At 39.2% G+C, this 10,421-nt stretch overlaps 1 long non-coding RNA gene across 1 annotated transcript; it reads right to left on the minus strand.

Moving 5' to 3' along the window:
• Positions 1-1,595: 1,595 nt before the first annotated feature.
• LOC115796920 (uncharacterized) lies at positions 1,596-2,716 on the minus strand. The gene is made up of 4 exons (XR_004021363.1): positions 2,625-2,716; positions 2,161-2,381; positions 1,865-2,027; positions 1,596-1,715 (listed from the first exon to the last, which is right to left on the minus strand). It is a non-coding gene; the product is annotated as an uncharacterized LOC115796920 (long non-coding RNA).
• Between the last annotated feature and the right edge of the window lie 7,705 nt (positions 2,717-10,421).

Genomic DNA, 10,421 nt, shown 5'->3' on the forward strand with positions numbered 1-10,421 from the left:
ACAAGGAAGCCAACTCTGTACAGATTTTAATTAAATGTCTTGATGAAATTAAATCTTGGATGGCTCTAAACTTTCTGAATTTTAATGACAAAAAGACAGAGGTGATTGTTTTTGGCCCTAGTACCATTGGTGGATTTCCTCCCGTGGACCTGGGTCCATTATCACAATATGTAAAGCCGTCTGTCACAAATTTGGGTTTTATGATGGATGAGAGTTTTAAGTTGGAGGGCCAGATCAGTGCAGTGGTGAGATCTAGTTTCTTTCATTTGAGGCAGCTGGCGAAGATAAAAAATATTTTATCAAAAAAACACTTTCCCAGCTAGCAATGAACGTTCAGACAACGTTCAGTGAACGTTCAGTGAACGTCACCTTGAACGTCTAGTTCAGTGAACATTCACCGTGAACGTTCACTGAGTCTGGTGAACGTTCACTGACAACGTGCACTGAACGTTCAATGAACGTCTGTGAGGATGTTCAGTGACCGTTATACTTTTGATATTTCCAATATGGCATGTTGAATGTATTTTTAAGGTTTGCCTGTGAACATATGTCCTCCATTTTCCAGTGAGAATCATCTGCACTTGTATCAAACGTGAATATAGATTCCAGCCACTTAAAATTTACACTAAGCAAAGTGTAAGCACCATTTTGTAGAGTTTATAAATTTATAACTGATTTATGTCATATATTAGTTTCCTTTTGTGTTTCATATTTGTATAAGTAAGTTAAAGGGAAATGTATTTCATTTGTAACATTTGGATTTGAGAACATCTGTTAAGAAGATGTATTTTATGTGATTAAACTACAGAGGGTGCAATTCTGTTGTTAAGGCCCATGAAGAATAAAATGTTGTATTTGAAGATGTAGAAGAATAAAGATGGCCGATGGAGCAACACGGTAGTTTTACCGTGCTGCGGCTGAATGTTGTCACACGCGTAAAACCGGCTCTGTATTGGTCATTCAAAGGAAGAGGTTAAATGGAAATTACAGAAGATCGAAAGAAACTATAGATTAGCCTCTACACAAAGAACAATTTAATTTAACCGGTAGGGAAGAATTTTGCTGCAGTTTTATTTAAATTTTTTTTTTTGCAGAATAAGCCATTTCCCACAAAATTTTTAGATTTATGTGCACAGTTCAATTTGTAATGATCTATGATTCCATTTAAAGAAAAATCAATGTTAAAATATTTTAACTGCATAATTCAAGACTGCAAAATACTAGCAAATGTTTTCCATGTTTGACCCTACATGTTTGCCTGAAACTAGTGTGAAGTGCAGGCCTCGATAAGATCAAAGCATTAATAACAACCAAGGCAATGCAATGATTTGACAAACAATTATGCTTTAATTTTGTTTTTACTCTATACTTGTACATTTTCTAGTATGTTTAAACAATGTTTTTGAATCACCACTAAACAAAAACACAAGTCTTCTACTCTACAGTAGAAGACTTCTACTCTACAGTAGAAGTCTTCTACTGTAGAGTCTTCTACTCTACAGTAGAAGACTTGTTAGTACAGAGAAACAGGTCAAACTAGCAATGCTGCAGCTGCATAGTCCCAATTTAGGGTTCGTGCTCCTCATCATTCCTGTCCTGTCCTCGATTTGCCGACTTGTCTTTACGACACTTCGCATGTTTCAGCCAATCTCCCAACACAGCCTGGATCTCAGTATCACTCAGAGTATCTGACCCTTGGTTCTTTCGTACAGCCCCTGAAAAATAGACAAAAAAGAAATTGGAAATGTGAATTGGAGTACCATGGTTGGTGTCAGGAGGCAAGACAATATGATTTTCATGGGCTATAGAGAAAAGTGCACAATGGCTAAAGCTTCAGTCTAAATTCTGACCTTTTAGTACTTACTAAATATCACAGCCACCAAGTGCTTGTGAGCAGAGAAATTTTTTTTGCCTTTCCGTCCATAGAGGCTGTATTGTTCTGCAAGGCGGTTTGTGACAATTTTTGGCAAAATATTATAAACAGCAGCTCTCAGATCCCTTCCTCCAATGACTGCCAGATGATGCACCTAAAATGTGAAACAATACAAAAATGTAAAAGTCACTGTTTACACAGAAGGTAGAGGCTCATTTTGACTGCCATACAGTATCCAGCTTTATTGAACTTATTGTCCAAGACAGATGTCAATAAATTATGCATACCACTTTTTTTCTGACTGCTCCGGACTCAAGTGCCTGGTTCAGAGCTTCTAAGTCTTCTGAGCTGGAGGCTGGAAGCGCAAGCTCATCCAATGGGTCCAGCTCTTCCACAGAATTATTAGCAGCCTGTTGGGTCAGAAGTGCTTGCAGCCTCTTGGCTTTGTTCAGGGCTATTGCCTTGTCCTCCTCTATGGCCCTAAAAACTTTAGGCTGAAAGTTGTATTCTGAAAAGAATGATAAAAGATCAAAGAAATGTAAAATATCAGTTGGTAAGTAATTATTACCTAGTTCCAATTAGGCAACAAGGAATCATGTTTCTGTTTAAAAGCACACAATTAATTCACCATTGCCCTACCGTTTTTGAAATTTATTTACAGAAATGCTATATATTTATAACGTATTAGATGACATGATAGTGCACTCACTAGAAGTGTTCTCACTTCTTGTGTGTACTTTGTCACATTTACCTGATAGAGGAGTTCTATCGTTCCAGATCCTGTTTCACTTTGGATGGAGTTGGTGGGCGTAGCTAATGGACGAATGATATGCCCGATAGGTGCAGATGGGTGGCAGGTGGCGATGGTAACTGTGTTTGATGTGTTATGAAAATGGCTGCTGGTGGTGGATGATGTTGCTTGGTGACTTCTGATGATGGGCACCGCAGGTGGTTTAGGGGGAGCTGGTGGCTTAGGAAGCTTTTTCCTCGACTGTCTTTCCTCGTCCTCACTGTCAAAATCAATGTTAATTCGCCTGTAAGAAAGAAACATTCCATAAGAAATTACTACAACTTCTTTAAAGACATGAGAGGTTTAAATGGCTCCATATGACACAGCTCATTATTACGACAAGGCAAACATACATGTCCATTGTCTGGTTTCACAATGAATAATTGAGTAGAATTTTACTCTTTTACAGTGAATGGTTCACACCTTAATCGTCATTAAATACTATATTTGTAGTGAGTGGTGAGGGTCAGGGACCGTCATGGCTATAATGATGCAGGAGTTCTCAGAAAGAACCACCTTTGATAGTCGCATGTTCGTTACATGTAGTAAATGCAGGTTTTTTTTGTTTTTTTTAAATCCAGCTCAAGGACATCACAAATCAGTATCTTCATAGCAGCGAACCATGTTAATATTAGCTGTAATTAAAAGAAGTTTATTATAGTAGATAAAGTAATGTTTTTTCAAATTAGTTCACATAATGACCGCTATATAAACTACCTACTTTCTTTTTCTTTTACCCCTACCCTCCTGGGCTTCTGGTTCCGTTTCTGTTTCTAGGTTTGAAACATCCTCGGCCAAGCGACACTTTTGTCGTGCTTTCAGGTAGTCACCTGAAAGATAATTTAAATAAAAAGTAATCATTAGTTTATTTGTCACATTTTCCAAAGAAATCATGCACAAATGCTCGGCCAATGTAGAACGTAAACTCATTAACATTTAAGAAGGAGAAATGTTGTCATGGTTAAAGAACAAAGCAATCAATTATCAAAATATTTTGATTTTTGAATAGCACTACTTACCATGGCGGTACAGAATCTTGATTTCATATGCATTCCACTCAGATGGGTCACTGACTTCCACTTTGTTTTTAGCCATCTTTTCAGTCATTGTACTTGTGTAATGGCTACCTGGCCACCAGCAGAGCTTATCATTGCCATGGATCCATGAAGAAGCCACAATGTCAACCTCTGTTGTAAGTTGCTCCTCGCCATCGATGGTTTGTTTGTGCTGGAACTCCACCACAGAGTAAGTATCTGTCTTCAGCAAGGTTCATGCATCCTTAGGAAGATTGGTATGTCCACAATTCCTAAGAATTTTCAAAAGACTGCAGAGAGCAACCTGTTTTATTTGAAATTTGACTGCCCAGTCTGAGAGCTCATCACCTAAGCAAATGTCCTCCTCACTCTCAGTAACCAAGAAACAAGAATCTGTGGAGCAATCTGGTTCTGATTCAGAGCTATGGCCAATGTGAACAAATGATTCAGATGGTAAGTCAGAAGGATGATGGACATCATGTTGGTCAAAAAAGTCAGTGCCAGGTTCATTATCTGCAAACGTCCCAAGCAGCGATGCATTCACAGGTATAGTCTCTGGAGCTTGAAAAAGGCGACTGGACTTCTTTTTGTTTCTTGAAGACGTTTCACCTCTCATCCGAAAGGCTTCTTCAGTTCTCAACCAAATGGTGGAGAGACCCAGGTATTTAAACCCCTGTGGGCGTAGTCCCCTGGAGGTGGTTATGACCCTCTATTGATCATGTGCGTGAACACATGTGCCCAGGTGTGAAGGGGGCGTGGGTCATATTCAGTGGTTTCAGTTGAAACCAATTTAGGACTCCGGTCCATTGTTTCCTGTGGCCTATTGAGGTCACTGGAACAAAGGTGTGAATGGGGGTTGAGACGTCTGGGAAGGGAGCTCAGGACAGCACTGTAAGCGGGGGAAAGTTGGTGACGTAATCCACCTCCTCTGTTCAATGATGGTTGTTCACAGTGGACATAGATGGCTTCTTTCACTCCTCTTTCAAACCATCTGTTTTCCCTGTCCAAAATGTGAACATTGGCATCCTCAAAAGAGTGCCCTTTTTCCTTCAGATGCAGATGTACTGCTGAATCTTGTCCTGTCGAGGTGGCTCTTCTATGTTGTGCCATTCGTTTGTGAAGAAGCTGTTTGGTTTCACCAATGTAGAGGTCCGAGCACTCTTCACTGCACTGAACAGCATACACTACATCGCTGATCTTGTGTTTGGCGGGTTTGTCCTTGGGATGAACCAGTTTTTGTCTTAGGGTGTGACTTGGTTTGAAGTATACTGAGATGTCATGCTTGGAGAAAATTCTTCTGAGTTTTTCTGACAAGCCTGACACATATGGGATGACAATGTCGTTCCTCTTGTCCTTCCTATTCTCTGTAGTTTGTGTTTGGCCTTCATTCCTGTGCATCTTAGCTGATTTGATGAAGGCCCAGTTGGGGTAACCGCATGTTTTGAGGGCTTTCTTAATGTGTGTGTGTTCCTTATGCTTCCCTTCTGCCTTAGAGGGAACACTTTCCGCACGGTGTTGTAGGGTCCTGATCACCCCAAGTTTGTGTTCCAGAGGGTGGTGGGAGTCAAAGAGGAGATACTGGTCTGTGTGTGTGGGCTTCCGGTAAACTTCAATGTTGAGGCTTCCATCTTCCTCGATAAGCACCGCACAGTCCAGGAATGGTAACTTGTTATCTCTGGTGTCCTCCCTGGTAAAACGTATGTATTTATCCACTGAGTTAATGTGACGAGTGAAGGCTTCTACTTCTTGGGTTTTGATTTTGACCCAGGTGTCATCTACATATCTGTACCAGTGGCTAGGTGCCATCCCTTTGAAAGAACCAAGAGCTTTACTTTCCACTTCCTCCATGTAAAGGTTGGCTACAATGGGAGACACTGGGGAGCCCATGGCACATCCATGCTTCTGTCTGTAGAATCCATCATTGTATTTAAAATATGTTGTGGTAAGGCAGAGATCTAAAAGTGCACAAATCTGATCTGGGGTGAAGCTGGTTCTGTTCAGTAAGGAATCGTCTTCCTGTAGTCGTCTTCTGACGGTCTCCACTGCCTCAGTTGTGGGTATGCAAGTGAAAAGTGAAACCACATCAAAGGACACCATGGTTTCATCTGGATCCAGTACAAGATTCTGGACCTTGTTAGTAAAATCTGTAGAGTTTTCAATGTGGTGGGGTGTGATGCCAACAAGCGGTGATAAGATGGTGGCGAGGTGTTTGGAAATGTTGTAGGTGACCGAGTTTATACTGCTGATAATGGGTCGAAGTGGGACTCCTTCTTTGTGGATCTTTGGGAGTCCATAAATGCATGGAGTGGCTTCTCCAGGGTACAGGCGGTAGTAAGTGGGGCGGTCAATGGCTTTTTCCTTTTCAAGTTGTTGCAGGCAGCAAACAACTTTTTTCTTGTAGTTGCTTGTGGGATCACGTCTCAAGACCTCATAAGTATTTTTGTCACTGAGGAGTGTAGTAATTTTGTTGTGGTAATCCGATGAATTCAGCACAACCGTGCACCTCCCCTTGTCGGCTGGCAGTATGGTGATGTTTTGATCCTTGCTTAGGGCTGTGATGGCCTTCTTCTCCTGAATGGTGAGGTTGGGGATGCCATCATCATTGTTACTAGAATCGGAACTTACAACTGAATCACCGAGTATGCCGAGGCTGTCATGCTGAAATGCAGTATTATCAACCAGATGTTCAGGATATTCATCAATTTCACTGTCATCATCGACACACTCAAATTTTCTTTTTGCAGCACGGCAAGCCTGCCTCCAAAGAGTCCATCTTGAGAATGAATCAGATTTGTTTGCCATTCTTAGTGATAGCCTAATGGTAATAAGCCACACTTTTCAGAGTTCAATTTGATTAGAGCCAACTCAGGGCACACAGCCCATTTGACTGAAAAGAATTTGTTTTTCAATGTAATCGGCACAATAATAAACTGAACTGGGAGTGCTGCTGTAACTGTGCTATTAGCTAGTGATCCGGATAATATTTTAAAAGGAAGAAGCCAAGGTCCAGTTATATCACGTGAAAAGATCAAATAACACAACAGGACATGTGCTATAAAGTAAAGATTCAAGCACAAAATTTAAAAGTCTCTAAGCCTGACTAAGCATCAATGAACGAATTACATGCATGATTAAGTCAAATTTCAGGTTGTAAACCATATGGACATACATGTATGAGTACTATTTACAATGTGGCTCAGCCACGGTGGCCATTGTTTTCAAACAAAGATGGTATTTACCGGTAATAAATTTTACTTTCTGTCCTAATAACTATGTTTTTGATCAAAATACAAACAGTGATAAATAAACTTACTTAACACTTTAGTTTTGGTCGGTATCAGCTGAAATAAAGGAATATATCTGAAGCTCATAATTGTTGGACCTTCACTGGTAGTCGTGCGAAGAAATGGCGGAATGGCGTTTTTCGATCTCATTCTTGTGGGTCTGATGGCGGCTGGCGTCTGATACCATGTTAACTTCCTACGTAATCGTGTTGTTTGTTACGCGCAAAATTCAAACCTGGTAACTGTGAGGTACAGAAAAAAAAAAACAGGAAAAGTACAGATTGCTAAATAAACACAATTAAAACTAATCATGGTTTTGTGTTTTTTTAAAAAGCATTACCTGATTTGATGTGTTTTATATTTAGTTAACCCCTACAGAGGTGCCGACGCATCAATTTATGATATCGTCGACTTCAGATGACGTAACAGCAGGACACTGATTCGCTGATTTCAATTAGAGTTGAAAATGCAGACTTCAAACTACATACCAATTTTTAAATCATGCCATGCCTTTTCCTGTATATTATCCTCGCGTTTGTGTGCAGGAGAAGGGCAGGAAGTTCTTGGCAGCAAAAACAAACACACACAAAACAAAAAACATGATCTTGTTCCCTATTGGATGGAAAAATGGAGCACAACAGCCAATCACAAAATTATATGGCAACGTACGGTATTTGGTTGCTGAGGGACAGGTGAAAGACTGGTGATGTTTTGCATTGCTGTGGGATGGACAGAAAATCTTCTTTGGAGTAGCACAAATAATTTGTGTGGTATCTTATTGTGTCACCTGATTATTCTTTAGTTGTACAGTTGTAATTTAGTTGTATTTTAATGTACTTGTAATTTTAATAACTGTTTTATTTTATAAATTTGTGCATATATTTCTGCGTATATCTTACATATTTTAAGAATATTACATGCTAACATTTACATAAGCCACATTTTACAGAAACAGTTAGACATTATTTCCAAACCTTCACAGGACGTTCAGAGAACGTCAGGGGTGCACCAAGACAAAAAATGGAAATTTGGTGAAAAAGTATTGTTAACAACACTGCAGATGTAAAAGATATAACAACCGATGAAATAAAAGCACAGCAAAAAAATTTCCATGATGAATGAACTTTCACTGAACGTTATGTGCTGAACATTGAACATAAGACTTTCAGGGGATGTTCAGTGAACGTCTTCTGAACCTTCGCTTGCTAGCTGGGTTGAAGTAGTAATCCATGCCTTTATCACAACTAGGCTGGATTATTGCAACGCGTTGTATGTTGGTGTTAGCCAGTCTTCCCTATCTCGTCTACAGCTGGTTCAAAATACTGCTGCGCGGCTCTTGACGGGATCACGGAGAAGGGAGCATATTACTCCTGTTTTATCCTCAGTGCACTGGCTGCCCGTCCATTTAAGAGTCCATTTTAAAATTCTTTTATTTGTTTTTAAGTCATTACATGGCCTTGCCCCACCTTATCTTTCCGAGTTGCTCAGCGGAGGCTCAGAGGAGACAGAGCCTTTGCTGTGGCAGCTCCTAAACTCTGGAATTCACTGCCATTGGACATTAAACAGGCCTCGTCATTGGCCAATTTTAAATCTGCTCTTGAGACATATCTTTTTCATTTGGCCTTTGACTAGTATGAGCTGCTGTTTTTTTTGTTTTTATTTTACTTACTTATTTTTTAGGATAAACTGTGTATTTTATTGTTTTTATTTATAAATTTTATTCTATTTATGTATACATTTATTTAATTAGTTATTTCTTAATTACCTTTTTAAATTTTATCTTCTCTTGTCCTGATATGTTTTATGTACAGCACTTTGGTCAGTGGTTACTGTTTTTAAAGTGCTTTATAAATAAACTTGGCTTGGCTTTAGGAAATTAGAAGATATCCACCAAGCTTTTTTACAGGGAACTTTATAATCAATTGGAAATAGACAGCAATAATATGTCTGTTTTTATAGATGCAATTTATCTATCGACAGTGAACAAAAATCAAAATTCATGTCTCATAGCAGAAATTACAGAACTCAAATAAAGCTCCAGGTCCAGATGAGTTTCCATCCGAATGGTATAAGGACAGGCAAATTCAAGATAATATCCAATGAACTTTGCCTATAATTGATTAAAAGAGCAGAATCAATTGATACTTATAAGTTTAGATGCAGAAAAGGCTTTTGGCCGGGTTAATAGGGATTACCTTTATAAAGTTTTGAGTAAATCTGGATTTCATCCATTATTTATAAATGCTATAAAATCAATATATAAGTATCCTACGGCAAGAATTAAAATTAATGGCGTTCTTTCAGATACAATAGAGTTAAAGATAGGGACTTGTCAAGGATGCCCGTTGAGCCGTCTACATTTTGCCATTTTTATAGAGACCATAAGCCAGGGGGTGAAGCAAAATTATGATATCAGTGGAGTGAAATGGCTAGGGCAAGAACATAAGATTTGTCTCTTTGCTTTATATAACACACCCAAATTTGTCTCTTCCCAATCTTTTAACATATTTGGAATCTTTTACTTTCAGGTTATAAACTCACTATTCTTAAGACCCAAATATTAAGCTTTAACTTCTCTCCTAGTCAAGATTTACAATTGAAAATCCGGTTAAATTGGGTTATCATAATGATAAAATATCTAGGAACGGATATCCCAAAAAATCTTTCAAAAATATATGAGGCAAACTTTAAGCCTTTACTTCAAAAAGTAATGAAGTTATTAAAAGATGGCATTTGATTCCAATTTTAAATTTTGAGGCACAGCTAGAAATTGTTAAAATGAATATTTTTGCCAAGGATGCTATTTTGTTCTAAATATTACCAATTGAAATACCAGAATGGCATAAATTTCTCTATTTTTTTTTTTTGGCAGGGGAAAAGGCCAAGAACAAGGTACCTAACACTGGAGTTAGCAAAGGATAAAGGTGGCTTCGGCCTTGCATGAAAGATTATTATTTATCAGCTAATATTAGGACCCTGGTGTGTTGTGTGACATAGAATGCCAAGCTAGATGTATAGAAAATTGATAGAAAGGGGACTAACTGAAGCATGTCCACTCCAGGCTAGGAGATAAAAGACTCATCAAAAAGCAGTTAAATAAGGCTTGGAGCCCCTCTTCTTCTGGCTACAGAAGTGGAGTGAGTGGTGAGCCTTGCTGAGGCCCCTTCCACCAGCTGGGACCTCCCAGGGCTAAACGAATACCCGGAAAACTGACTTGTACTCAGGGATCAGCCACGGCTTCCACCTCACCTTCTCTCTCAGAAAGAAGAGCAGCCTGCTCCCGATCATGCAGGTCTGAGTCTGCTGGGTCCATCACTTGCTCATGCTGTGATGAGATGCTGTGTGGTAGATAAGGTTGGAACCAATCAGAAAGGAGATTTTCCCTGTCTGGGAACATTTTGAGCTGATCTCTCTTAATAAGGTGTGCACATAGTAATAAA

This window comes from Archocentrus centrarchus, chromosome 18 (assembly GCF_007364275.1).
Source record: "Archocentrus centrarchus isolate MPI-CPG fArcCen1 chromosome 18, fArcCen1, whole genome shotgun sequence".
Lineage (NCBI taxonomy): Eukaryota > Metazoa > Chordata > Actinopteri > Cichliformes > Cichlidae > Archocentrus > Archocentrus centrarchus.